Genomic DNA, 15,211 nt, shown 5'->3' with positions numbered 1-15,211 from the left:
ATCGGAACGTCCCGTTCCTACTCGTCCGCAGACTGTCATTTTGCCTTCTGCGCCTGTGCGGACGTTTGACCAATCGGGGAAGGAAAGAGCTTCCCCCCCCCTCTCTCTCCGCGACTTTTGTGCGCAAGCGGGAGTGTTGCGCCGCTCTTTTAGCGCGTCGTTCGGCTTTCCATACCTTCAAGCCCGTTTTAATCGTAGTGAACTGCAACTCCCAACGGTTTTCAGGGAAGAAACTGCATGGAGTGCGGTCTTAATTCCGCAAGACTCATCTTTGAGTCTGTGTGTCTGTTGGCCGGACTCATATTTATGTACTAATGAAATGCATAGCCTTAATATTTATTTATTTTATTTTATTTTTTTTTTCAATTTATATACCGCCCTTCTCCCTGAGGACTCAGGGCGGTGCACAGCCAGAATTAAAAACATGAAATACAAATATTAAAAACAATTAAAATCTATATAAATTTGGCCCAAAATTTAAAAAACCACAAACCAATTAAACATTTAAAAATTTTAAAAAATTTCTTCCTAAGCCAGCTTGCTGGAAAAAGTGGGTTTTAAGGGCACGGCGGAATATATTCTTCCCAAGGTAGTTGATTGCGAAATATCCAAAAAACTAGACTATCCCCAAGATGAAAACTTGTTTGCTTTTGTCAATTAAAATCCATTTCCAACCCTCTTTTAATATTTGCACTCCTATGTGGAACTACCAAACTCCATATAGGAGGTTCCATTCAAACATAAGTTGCTTTTTAAATGACAAATGAACTCTCTTGTTGAGAAGGCTATTTAAATGATAGAGACATTGAATTGGAACATATCCTGGGAGATTCTGGGAGCATAGAGGAATCCAGAAGCACTTAGCTCTTCAAGAAGCCATAAAAAAAAAAAAAACCAACCTCAGGCACGTTTTTAGATTTGCTGTATTTTTATTAGTATTGTGTACGCATATAAATTTATTATTTATTTATTAATTCAATTTGTATGCTGCCCCTCTCTGAAGACTCAGGCTCACAATGCATTTAAAATCATTATAAAAAACATTCGGATCTTTTAAATTCCCAAGTCACACAGGACACACACAATGCCAATTTTCAATGAAGGAAACTGGTTTATATTGAATCTGGCCATGGGTGTATCTAATCCAGCATTCTTAGTTTATGCTGATTGACCAGTGGCCCTTTAGGATTTCAGAGAAGATTTTCTGCTGGTGTACTTGGAGTTGAGAAATGCAGTTAACTAGTATTTATATGTGCAATGTATTTGTTTTCCCACTGAATCCCCACCCTATCCATTGCATCACTAAAATCACTTCTTTCATCATTTCAGAGACTTTTTTTAAAAAATTTGATTTATATGCTGCCCTTCTCCGGAGACTCAGGGCGGCTTACAATGCGTTAAGCAGTAGCCTTCATACTTTTGTATATTTATACAAAGTCAGCTTATTGCCTCCATAAACTGGGTCCTCATTTCACCTACCTTAGAAAGGATGGAAGGCTGAGTCAACCTTGAGCCTTGGAGAGATTCGAACCAGCAGTAATTGCAGGCAGCTGTGTTAATAACAGGGTGCTTAGACCACTGTACTACCAAGGCTCTGTACTATCAAGACTTATTTTCCTTTTCAGCCTAGCAAATTTTCTTAAAAGGCTTGTACATCAACAGATGCACAGACTAGGATGCACAGAATGATCTAGGATTTCAATTAGTCAGGGGGAGGAGAAAGGGTTACTGGTTATGTTGATTACAAATGAGATGGGCTGCAAGTACCTGAAATGGGTTAAAACCTGGTTGTGTTTGTACTTTAGATCTTTTGAGATAGCCCAAAACCCCTTTGATGATTCTGCAATCTTTCAACCATGCAGCTTTCCCCCCCCTCCCCCCAAATAGTCCCTTTGGGATCTGCAATAGAATTTTCTTCAAGACTGAAATGCTTTGACATTTGTTGGTAACAAACCCTTTCTGATTTTTGGCTACCACAGTACGCTCTCCTCCTACAGGACCTTGGCAAAGGTATGCTAACTGGATAATCCAATAACCTGTATTACAATATAATACAAATAAGTCAAATTGTCTTACTTATGAGCAATATTTTCTTTATACTATATGCTTTCTACTTACTGCAGAAAGATAGTTGATGAATGTTTATCCAGAAATTTGATAAATTAAAGAAAATAAGTGCTATACACTAAACTAAACTAAACTAAATGTGCTATACACTCAATAGTCCCAGGAGGCTGTTTAAGAGATGGTTCTGATTGGCAACGCTTTGTACTCGTTAAAGCAAATTCAAAGTGTCCATTACTGAACTTCAAAAAATTAAGATATAAAATTGCTGGCAGGTAAATATTGAGTTGCTCCTAATTAGTGCGTAATAACTGAACCAGGGCCTCATGTGAGAAGCTATTTAATTTAAAGTTTATGGTATAAAATAAATATTTTTTAGTTTGTACACGTTTACGTCTTACAGATTTTGAAGCATCACTGAAATACTGCCATACATAAAGGTTAAATACAATTATGCAGAGGAAAGGAAATGTACATAGATTGATGTTAACTCATTGTAATTCATAGAAAATGTGCAGATGTTGAAGTTAAAAGATATTTATTGGTGCAAAGTAAGATTCATTTTAGATTCATTTATGATTAAATAAATTTGGTAAATATGCACTGAGGAAGAAACTGCAAATGATCCACTAAGATAAAAAGCCAATAAATACAGGAAATTTTATTTCTTGCTCTATTTAGTACACAATAATATTTAAAGCACCTATATATGAAATACATATATAAGCAGTAATATGAGAAAGAATACACTTTAGGTTTTTTGAATCTACATGATAGTGCAGTAATAATACATTATATAAAATACAAGAATATAAAGGATAAATATTGATTCTAGCAAAGTCATATGCCCTTTTCATAGTGTTTTCCCCATTTAATAAAATAGGAGTAAAAATATTTGTATTTACAGGCAACAGAAATAGCTTATTTGTACATCCTTCAACAGCTAAAATTATTTTTAATAATTTTAACGTATCTGAAAATCTTTTGAAATCTATTAAGGTCAGTTTAGATCACTGTACACATTTTATGCTTAAAGATTTACATCATCATTATTATATATTCTGCTTTTTCTCAGAGAGCTCAAGGAGACTGGCAAGGGATCTCTCTTAATTTTATTTCCACAATACCCCTGTAGGATGGGATGGTGTGACTTAGATTTATTAGCCCAATGTTACTGAGTAAATACCATAATTTAAATTTCGGTCTCTGAGGTCCAAACTTTTAATAACTACTCATCTTAAAGTGGAAATTGTGGGATTTTTAAAATTTTTCTCTCTGAATAGTGAGCCAAAGTGCTACTTTTAGAAAAAAAAACACTTTCATTTTAAAAACAATACAAGACCATCATCCTATGGACCATCATCCATAGTATTTTGGATCTTGCAATCTGTAATTCAAAGTAAGATTACCCAGGATCTTGATTGTGTAATCAATACATTTTCTCCCACAGGAATAAATGCTATTATGTGAATTTTAGAAAAAGAAGACTCATCGTAACCTTATTGGGAATTATAGTTAGCAGCCATCAAAATTATATCTGTGACAGTGCATCATTATAACTAAAGGAGCTGAAATTTGTAACGTCCCTATGTTTTTAGAACATTTATTTTAAGACATTTTGCTCAACTAAAAGACCTTGAATTGGACTAGATTATAGTGGAGCAATAGATCAAAGAGAAAGACAATCGGTGGGACTCATTCTCAGTACCATCAGTTGCTAAATAATTGACTGTTGCACTTTACAAACAGATAAGCAGTATTTAATAACTTACCCATTTGGTAATGTGTTCAAACTTTGTTCTGGAACTTACTTGCTTATTATGGGTGCATTTGTAACTGACATGGATGGCAGAATTATGAGAATTGAAGTCCAGTAAATTTAGAGCACTGTTTTTAAAGTTCTGGAAAAATTCTGGGAGTTAAAAGTCCACACATCTGAAATGTGCCAAGTTTGAAAAAAATGGATTTAGAAGAGGATAGGTTGGAAAAAGTTGATTTAAGATATAGTACACAGGTCTTTTAGTATCCAAGGACTTAAAAAAAACAAAACAAAAACTTGTTCAGAGTTTCCAAGGATGGCAAGGGGTTTAACAGTGACTTCCCTCTGTTGGAAGAAATGTCCATCTGGGTTCAGTTCCAAGTGGGGAAAAAGACACTGGATTCATAGAAGTTGCTTGGAAAGAAGGTTTATTGATGAACAGGATCACATGGCTTGAGATCCTGGGCAAAAAGGGCAGAGATGCTGAGATTGCCTGGGTTTTATCCTTCTGTTGGGTTTTGAATTTGATCTTGTGTTCTGATTGGTTGTCAGACTCTCATGGGGCCATGCAGGTGTAACTTTGTAGGTTGTCTTTTGAGTACCAGGCTTGGTTGACTCTTGCTGGGTGATGATGTAATGAAAGGGATTTGGGCAATTCCTACTATGGTTGTGCCTGAAGGAGGTAGATCTTTTTTTAAAAAAAATTTTTTTTTGATTTATATGCTGCCCTTCTCCAGAGACTCAGGGCGTCTTACAATGCGTTAAGCAATAGCCTTCATACTTCTGTATATTTATACAGAGTCAGCTTATTGCCCCCACGAACTGGGTCCTCATTTAACCTACTTTAGAAAGGATGGAAGGCTGAGTCAACCTTGAGTCTGGTGAGATTCGAACTTACAGTAATTGCAGACAGCTGGTGTTAATCACAATGCTTTTAGTCTGCTGAGCTACCAGGCCCGTTCTTTGTTATGTAGATCTTTGTTATGTAGAATAGTCTGGCCCAGGCCTTAATGGCCCATTGACAAAGGTGGAGGGGTGTGTGTGTGACTTTCTGTCTCCCTTTTAGGGGAAATATTCTGCCCTTTTAATATTTCCTAAAATATCTCATTTTCCTAGGAGAGGGGTGGGTGCTAACTTCCTACACCTGGAAGGAGCCCTTTTTAAACTTTATTTTATGTTGGGTGGGTTGGTAAAGGAGGTGCCTCCAACTTAATGCACCTATTTTATATTTTAAAAAACAGGAAACTTGTCGTCTTAGAAGTAGAGAGTTAGCCATTCTCTTGGTAGAAAGGGCATAGTTGTAAAATCTGACAAATTCCATTGATAGGCTCTGAATTTATTTTTCAGTCTAATGATGCTATTCTTTTATTAGTTGGAGATTATCAACGGAGTTGAGTGCTTTCAGAAACTGAGGTTATTTCATTGTTGCCAAACATGATCACTGTCACAGAGTTGCCTGTCAAATATTTCATTAGTTTACATGTATAATATCTTCAAATGTAAATGAGAACCACAACATCCATGGGATCCAAGTGGGTCAGACTGACCAAAGCATCATTATGAAATTGTGGTACAAGCTCTGCCCTTTTTCTGCCTACGCTGTGACATTGGGCATGCAAACTTGCAACGTAATGCTACAATGCTGCCTTTTAACATTCTAGTGAAAAGCATCAAAATCCCACAGAGGCCACTGAGTAACAGAGCTTCAATAATTTTGGTTGAATTATATCTAGTTATGAGATCCCAGTTTTTAAGCACTTCTTTTCTGTAATCTGCTATAACTTCTTGAAACCTTAACAAGGGGGACTTCAGATTCCCTCAGGTTCCCTTCATCATTCAGATACAATGAAGAAGCTACTTCGCAGAGAAGTTGTCCTAGGTACCTGAAGTATCTCTTCTGAATGAATAAAAAATGCTGCTCTTGGCAGTGCAACTTTATGAATTTTCTAGATTAATTTAACTTCAGCAGATGGCAGCCCTTTCTGCCAGAACAGCCCTGGTTCATATTTGGATGGGGTACCAACAAAGGATTCTGGGACTGTTGGCTAAACTGGGAAATTGAAAAAAAAAAATATCCCAGAAGCGGTCAATGGCAAATCACTTCCATAACATTGCTAAGAAAGCTGCATGGATGCATTCACCAGGAGCCAAGTTCTGCTCAAGGGCACCTTTATGGATCTTCAAGCAGATTTGTACAATTTTGTGACAGCATTCTTTAGATCTGGAGAAATATTGGGCCTCATAGATTATTAAAGGATTCACAATAGTCCTTATTTGCCTAGCACATACATCCCTTAGCAGGAAGAGGAGGGAGGGGTAAGACATATTTAGTAGGCATTTAGTATTCAAGAACCCAAGCTGGAGGCTAAATAGCATAAGTATGTTCCTTTCAAGAAAAGACAATTTTAATAGGATTTTTCTCAAAAGATAAAGCCTCAAGACAAGTTCAGCAGGGAAAGATCTATACATTTTTCTTGTAAGTAATGCGGAAGTATTGCCATTGCCTTCTTCTGAGACTAAGAATGATAAAAGGTGTTGAAACAGTCTATGAAAAAAAGAAGAAGAAAAAAGTGATGTAGGAGAGATTTGAAGCTGTATATTAATAGGCTTAATATGATATTATTAGGCTTAATCCTACATCTGCTTGATAGTTGGCTAAGAACTGCTGAATATAGTAGGATTTAGTTCCAAATAAATATTCCAAGGATTACATCATACAGCCCACAGAAATTGTATAATATTCAATCATACTTATATAAATATGGGAAATAACAGCATGTTTTTCTCCTTTAAAATGATTTCTTTTCCATCCACATTTGATGAATTCATTGATACCACCTGTTAACTTTGGAAATACTCTTTGGACTGCTAAGTGTACTGTTTTGAGAGATACACCCTTAGCAAACGTACTAGCTTTTAGTAGTTAATAAAACTTATCATCTTTGGCAGTAAAATATGTCACAAAATCATCAGCAAGATCTCAGAAACTTTTCTGTCACATCTTTTAAGGCATACAAGAGAAATTAATCTTCAATCTACAGTAAACTTAGTATCTGCTGGAGGCATAATCCTAAAATAATGGATGATTGTCCAAATGAAAATATAAAAAGACAGGAAGTTGGCAAAATAAAAGAGGGAAAATGTACTCACATTCAAGAATCATTAGAGTACCATAATAATTAAGATGAAGGACTCCATTCTTTAAAAATATTATGAACTGGAAATCAGAAAAGGAGGCAGACAGACTGTTGGATAACAAGGAAGTTAAAGATGTACTAAAGGAAGATGCGATTACAAAGAAAATGAATGAATTATTTGGCTTAATCTTGAAAGACACAAAGCAGATACTCATTCCAAAAATAAATAGGACATTCTGAATCAGTGTAGCATCTGCAAACATAAATTTTGTCTCACTATTTTGTGAGCTTTGTGATAACATGGTGCCATCATGTTTTAACCATGGTTTTAAAATAAACCAAGGAACTATGACCCATATATAAAGTATAATTTTCTGAGGCATAGTGGACCATGAGTTCTACTTCTGCCTTAGGCACAAAGCCAGGTGGGTGACCTTGGGCCAGTCACTTTCAGAAGGAGACAAGCCACTTCTGAATTCTTGCCAAAAAAACTACAGGGATTAATGTAGACCAGGGCTGTCAAACTCCCAGCTTGCGGGCCGGATGCGTCATGCGCTGGCCACGCCCATGCCTGGTTTAGCGAAAGGGAAAAAAGTCCCAATATGTCACATGACACTGTTTGACACCCCTGATCTAGACAGTTGCCAAGTGTCAACAGTGACTTGAAGGCACCAAAAAACAAAACAAAACCCACCAATCCAGTCTTTGCCTACTTCTTTTATGCAGCCACTGGCTTTATTCCCCAAATCCTCTGAAACAGTCTCATGCTTTTCCTTCCTGAGAGCTCTTCCCCAACTATCCAGCATTCCCTCCAGCCAGCTAATCTCCCAGACATAAAAATTTGCCGCTGCCAATGAGAAACCGTCTAACCATCACTCCAGAAGAAATGCTAACATTGCAGCCAGACAATGCGGTGGCGATTGAAAGAAATGTGCTCCCAGATCAGTGCAACCTGCTAGCGGAAAGAATAACAATGAAGTGATGACCCTTGGTGTAATTTTCCTGGGATGATATAAAAATCTGTTTTTTTGGGGGGTGGGGGAAGTTGTTTGCATTTATGAATCCAACTCGCATGCAAACAGCAGGTCTGGGAAAGCTTGTATTACCTATCTGTTTGCAAAATTTTTGTTTATGTTCAAGACTGCATTCATTGCGTAGAACTGGGGAGATGCAAATATCCGCTTACAATATTAAGCTATGAAGATTAATGCAAGTTTAATAATAGACCTAAAATAGATTAATATTTTATACTGTACACACACGTATATATACACATACATACACATGCTTTGTAAATAATTACTGCTCTAAGTAGATGGAGCAATCATTCGTAAAGGATGAATACCATCATGGATCAGAATTACTGTTTTCTTTAAAACAGTTCTTAAAGCTGTTCATCCCCAAACTGAACTGAAAACTACTACTTCTGAATAATTCGAAAAGAACTGAGGCCGATTTTGGATTCCTGTTACAGGTACTGATGTCGGGAACCTTTAAAGTGCTTCTTTCACATGTTCTCTGCTTTGTTCCTTAATCATATACCACATCCTGTGTGGTGTCTTCATTCCAACATGGTGTGTTGTCTCTAATGTCCCTTTAATGGGATGTAGTGAGTTGTCAGGAACAGACCACAGGTTGTCTGCGAATCCATGGAGAATGCTCTGGAAGAGAGTTTGTAAAGCGTTACTTAATTGCCTTAAGCAAACCAACATTTATTTATTTGTATTCCACCTTCATTAGTTTTACAAGTAACTCAATTTGGCAAACCTTCAGTACGCCTTCCTCCCACCTATTTTCCCCACAGCAACAATAATCCTATAAAATGAGCACAGTAATTTGCTCAAAGCTTAGTCATGGCTAAGACATGGTTAAATTCAAGTCCTGTCTTAGGACTTGAACTCAGGATCTTCTAGTTTCTAGCCTGGTGCCTTAATCAGGCTAAAAATTCTTTAAATTCTTTTTTTTTTTTATCCTTAAAACTTCGGACTTGTTACACTTGTCATATTCAATCATTATTTGTGAAACATGATGGACAAATAATATGACTGTTCACCCACCTAACCATTTTTAAATGCTTATTTTGGTCCTCGTTAAGTTTTGTTTTGAGCAGAAAGGGTGATATAAATTAATAAAGTAAGGTTAATAAACATTTGGGAACAAGAGCAAAATGTTCTTTTTCCTTTGTTCTCAACACCTTCATGATAGAAAAAAGAAGACTTTTTTCTGCTATGTATTAAAAATGGACTCTTATTAATATACATGTGTGTGTGTGTGTATCTTAAGAAGTTTTCAACCAAATGTCAAAAACTTCTGTCCAGTTGGGTTTGAGATAAACTGGGGCCATCTTCAGCAATAGGAACAGATACAACTTTTTCCTAAGCTAAAGTCTCGTTTTATTGTAAAGAGGGAATTCCTTAGAGAATTATTTGACCCTCATCTAGATAACTGCATGGCCTTTAGCATATTCTGTCCATACCCAATGAAATCTATCAGTTGGTGTTGGAGTAAATAGCCCACCTACTCTTAAGTCCATTGGGTAGAAGTTGGAGATCTCAAATTCCTTCCTCGGAAGCCTTCAAGGTCTTTGCATTCTAGCCCTGCCTCTTGCTTTGGGAAAGCAACACCTGCTTCCTGCTGTACCATCCATCTTCCAGAGGTATCTTACTTGGTGGCTAGCTACTTAAACCTGGCACATGAGAAATAGAACCTGTGCTTCAATTCTGGTGATTAAAAAGTAAAAATGAAATAATTCCTGAGGCGTCAAGAAGCATTGCAAAATGAGGTCAAATGGACCATATCTCTGGGTCAGCTGTGAAAATTTTGGGAGATTCCATTTCTGTTCTTTATTGATAGGAATCAAGTGCCAGACAAAGACACCAAGCCAAAATGTAGTGTGTTTGTTCATATGCTCTCTCTCCCTCTTCCTCTCTCCCTCCCCCTCTCCCTCTTTCTCTCTCTCCCCCTCCCTCCCTCCCTCCCTCCCTCTCTCTCTTGCTATTTATCTAAAGCAAGGGTGTCAAACTGGCAGCCCACTGGCTGGCTGCGTCACATGACATGCAGGCCAAGCCCACCCCAGGCCACACCACTCCGCAAAGGGGAAAAACATCACAAAACATCACGTGACGGCAATGTTACACTAAGACTTTGGCACCCATGATTTAAAGGCATCACATTTGTAATTTGTTTTCCATGCAAATACATTATCAAAATCCAACCAAGACTGCCTTAATTAACCATGTCCTGCTTAAAGGTACCAACCTAGGCAAACAATAGTTAATTATAACTATGAAACAAGGCAACACCATGCTACATTTTTGGGAATAGCATTTAACTAACAATAGGTAAGATCTCAGTTTAAGCTTCAGACAACATACAAAAATGTGTTTAATCCAACAGGGAAATAGAGCTTTCAGATTTTGAGTCACAAGAGGAGAGAGCCATGCCAGCGAAGGGTGAAACTATGCTTGTTCTCATAATGCTATAAATAATAATTACAGAGAAATAACCACAATCCTTTTCAAGTTCAAGGCACAATTGAATATTTATCTTGAGGAAAATTTGACTTCTGAATACCACTAACATTAAATGAAGTGAAGGATGATTGTTTATACATTTTTAGGAAGGGTGTTTTGCAACTAAATGCCTGACTGATTTTTCTGTGGGAACTTCTAGCAATGAAAGAAAAATATATGATCCATTTCCATATTGCTGTCAAGATGGACATCGCCATATAGTCAAGCACGGTTTACTTTGTTTCAGTGAAACCTTTGCTTTTTAATGAAAGTTACAGTAGTCTTTATGGATTCTCATTGAAAATGTCTGCATTAAATTCAAAGAGATGTATAGCTCTTTCTTGAGATCCCACCCTATCCAATGATACGGTATAGCAGGGGTGTCAAGCTCAATGTCAACTTGCAAAGCTTTCAAGTTGCCATGAGCAGGAGGGAGGGAGAACTGAAGTGAATTCCATACATTTTTCTGATCGCAATCAGAAGGAGGGTGTTAGGTTTCACAGCCAGCCAAAGTGGTTAATTGGAGAATGTGATTTATGACATGGCCAGGGGGGAGGGGAGAGACAGGGTCATAGGGGAACGTAAATCTATGTGGGGTCAGTCCTGACTGCATCCGAGTATTGCCGGAATGGTGCTCCTAATCACTATATTTCCTTTGAAGTTTGGATCATGGCTCATGAATTAATTAGGGCATCTTTCGGAAACTTGACACTTGATTTCATTGAGGGCCACATCGGGATTGTGTTTGACCTCGAGGGGCTGGAGTGGGTGTGGCCAGGGTGAGCATGGCCAATTTGACGTCACTCGTGTTGGTGGTGCCTGTGGTGGCCTGAGCGCTCTGCCAGCAAAAACGGGCTCCCGAGCTCCGTTTTCGGCTGCTACAGCCTCCTGCAACCTGCGTGCGGCCCTCCTGAGCTCAGTTTCTGTTGGCAGAGGCAACATGGGCCAGTCCTTTGTTGTTTCCAGATCCGCAGGCCAGATCTAAGCACCCTGTGGGTCGGATCCGGCCCCTGGGTCTTGAGTTTGACACCTCTGCTATATAGGTTAGGAGTATAGATTTAGCTTACTTGGCCAGAATGAGGTTCCAGTCAAAAGGTTTAAAATGGGCCTGGTGGGAATTTGCTAATTGCCAGAAACTGTAATACTTTGCTAGCAAAAATAATGAGAATCCATCCAGCAGCTCTTCTGTGAACCTAATTTCTGGATTCTATCTCCAGTTCCCATACTACCTGATCTAGTACGGCTGACATTACCAGCTACTAGGATTTTTATTTTAACCGTAGCCAGAAAGCCTAGCCTGGACCTATGTTCACAAATGGCAAGCTCAGTCTTGGTATGTGGGTTATGTCATTCTCAACAAACCAGAGGACACCAAGAGGCCTTTATATACGGTACCTGATGGCCACATTTAGACTTTGAGAGCACAATGTGAGTGCTCATATAAAATGGCAGTTGTGGAGTCATAAAACTGCCATTTCATCAAGAAGGAATTTGAATGGGCTTATTCCGTGCCAACCCTAGTAAACTACTTTTTATTGTCGTCTGTTATCATTGCTTCCCTTTGCCTTTTTTGGGGAAGGGAGGAATTGATAATATTTCAAATCAAAGCATTGGATTTGGGTCACTCTGACTCCCATTGTCTAATAATGTTTGGTGAACCATTAAAAGAAAAAAAATCAAGTGAGCCTAAGCAAAAATTAAGGCTGGAAGGCAAGGATTACTGACACTGAATGATACAGAGAATCTGATGTTTGCCATCTTGCCTTTGTCTATGATAGATATGATGTGTGGCAATAAAGAAATCTGTGGTTGGCCTATATTCATGCCCCTTTGGGAGAGAGCCTATAGTCTATATCCATGATGGCGAACCTATGGCATGCATGCCACAGGTGGCACGCGTAGCCATATCAGTGGGCATGCCTTCTGGGCTCACCAGAAGTAGGGAAACAGGCTGTTTCCTGCCTCTGGAGACCCTCGGTGGTGGTGGTGGGGAAGGCCCGTTTTTCTCTCTCTCCAGGCTCCAGAGCCTTTCTAAGAGTCTGGGGAGGGCGAAAATGGCATTCCCCACCCCACTGGAGGCCCTCCAGAGGCTGGAAATGGCCCATTTGCCAACAGGTGAGTCCCAGAGGAAGTTGGCAAATGGGCCATTTTCGGCCTCTGGAGGGCCTCCGGGGGGGTGGGGAATGCCGTTTTCGCCCTCCCCAGGTTCCTAGAAAGGCTCTGGAGCCAGGGGAGAGCAAAAAATGGGCCTTCTGGTCCCACCGGAAGTTGGCAAACGGGCCATTTTCGGCCTCTGGAGGGCCTCCGGGGGGCCTCCGGGGGGGGTGGGAAAGGCTGTTTTTGCCCTCCCCAGACTCCTAGAAAGGCTTTGGAGCCTGGGGAGAGAGAAAAATGGGCCCACCGGGCCATTGTGTGCCAGAAGCGGGGGGAGGGGGGGGTCATGCGCACATGCGTGGGGTGGGGCACAGAATTATGGGTGTTGGCACACACGTGTGACCTCCCCCCCGCACTCCTCCCACTCCTGGCACGCGATGGCAAAAAGGTTAGCTATCACTGGTCTATATTATCTTCTCCATAGCTTATTCACATGACCTATGCTGTAATCATACATATATTTCATAAAAATAAATAAAATGGTGATGCCTTCAAAAGAATTTTAACAAAGAAAGTAGTTCCTTCTGGAGCATGGGCATTTCTTGAATCAATCCCTGGAGGTGGTTCAAAACTTTCCAGTTGGAAAAAAATAATTCTTGAAGGAGACTATTGTGAATATGCTCTCCTGCTAGTTTTTCCAAAGATGTTCATTCATATATTAGCATTTTAAAATAACATAATTATTATAACAAATACTGTACATTTTAAGGCAAAAAAATATTTGATGATCACACGAAGACGGCATCCTGCTCAACTGATAAAATTAGCTTCTAGTCTGATACAGATTATGTCACAATAAATCAACTAGTCTGTAGGATGATGTGACCCGTTCTTTTTGTTGTAACAATCAGACACATCGATCACAATGGAAGCTGTTTTAGGCGAAATCCTCTAAGTTCTGATCAATCAAATCAGCTGAGGAACAGCCAGCATCAATATCATGATCTAGAATAAAATGTAGGGCTATTTTTCAAAGTCACTGCTAATGTATGATTAGCTAAGCAATGGATCACTTCAGGCTTCTAAAAAAAAAAAGAACTATATTGAGAAAGAAGGAAGGCTCAAACAATATCTAATACTGATCCTTCTTTTAAAATAGAAAGTGAGTATGCAGCTAATTCAGCAAATAAGCATATGTCCTAATTATTTGCCTGTTAGATTTATAACCTGGCTTTAATTTAGGAGCAAAATAGCATGCATAGCCCTCCCTCCTTCTATTTTTATCCATAATAAGTCAGCGCATTGTGGAATTTTCTGAAAAAGAAAAGGAAAAATTACAATGGCCTTGTGCCATTCAGAGCAGTACAACAAACAAGAAATTCAAGAAATGCAGAGAACATGCAGGACGAGAAGAGCACCTACTGTACTTAGTTCTACCTGTCACACCACTGCAAAAGTCACAGTACGTAAATTAGCCATTCAGAATGACAGGAAAGAGTTTTGCAAATTCTTGGGAGCAAGAACAGCAAGACTGAACTACAAATCTTTCAAGGATCAATCCAGAATCAACCTACATGGAAGATGACACTTCCAACTCTGGGAATTTTTAAGAAGAGATTTGCACATACATTTGTCTATTCGCCAAAGCACCTGAAGGTAGGGCAAGGAATAATGGGTGGAAGATTAAAGAGAGATCCAACCTAGAAATATAGAGAAATTTCCTTACAGTGAGAACAATTTGCCTCCAGAAGTTGTGGGTGCTCCATCACTGGAGGTTTTCAAGAGGAGATTGGGCAACCGTTTGTTCTGAATGACATAGGGTCTCCTACTTGAGAAGGGGTTGGACTAGAAGACCTCCAAGGTCCCCCCAACCCTGTTAGTTTATGTTCTATGAAATAAATAGAATGAAGTGAACCAGGGGTGGGTTCTAACATTTTTTACTACCGGTTCTGTGGGCGTGGCTTATTTTGTGGGCATGGCTTGATGGTCATGTGACAATTCTTTAGGGTTTAGCAGAGGTACTGGTCTACCAGGCTTTTAACTGCTTGCAGAGCTGTACTGGTCTACTCATTTGTTTTTGGAGGCCCCGGTCTACCCATTTGTTTTTGGAGGCCCCGGTCTACCCATTTGTTTTTGGAGGCCCCGGTCTACTCATTTGTTTTTGGAGGCACTGGTCTACCACCACACTGCCTTTTAACACTGATCAGCTGTAGGGCGGCCCTTTGAAGCCCCGCGGCAAGAGTTTAAACAGTTTTTTTCCTTCTAGCCGATCAGCTGGGACTCGGGAGGCAGCAATAGATTGGGGATGGGGCCAAATAAAAGTAAGAATAACGTGGGGGGCGGGAGGGCCCAGCTCCCGAACAAAGAGAACCGGTTCGGTGACGTCATATCGTCACCACTACCAGCTTGGCCGAACCTGGACGAACCGGGAGGAACCCACTACTGAAGTGAACCAAGTCAAAATAAATGAAGCAGAAACTGTCAGGAGGTCTGCCAAAGTGCCTTCATAAGACATGGGGCTAGCATAATGTCAGCAATATCCTGGAGACAAATGAAAGAAGAGTTTAGCTGACAGACTTCAAGGAATCCACATTTTTTATCTTGAACACCAATTGCAAATGTGCGTGCTTATGTGTGCATGAACA

The sequence above is a fragment of the Pituophis catenifer genome, unplaced genomic scaffold, assembly GCF_029215685.1.
Source record: "Pituophis catenifer annectens isolate HBS135680 unplaced genomic scaffold, rPitCat1.0.hap2 SCAF_2, whole genome shotgun sequence".
Taxonomy (NCBI): domain Eukaryota; kingdom Metazoa; phylum Chordata; class Lepidosauria; order Squamata; family Colubridae; genus Pituophis; species Pituophis catenifer.
Note: the sequence above shows the minus strand (reverse complement) of the source record.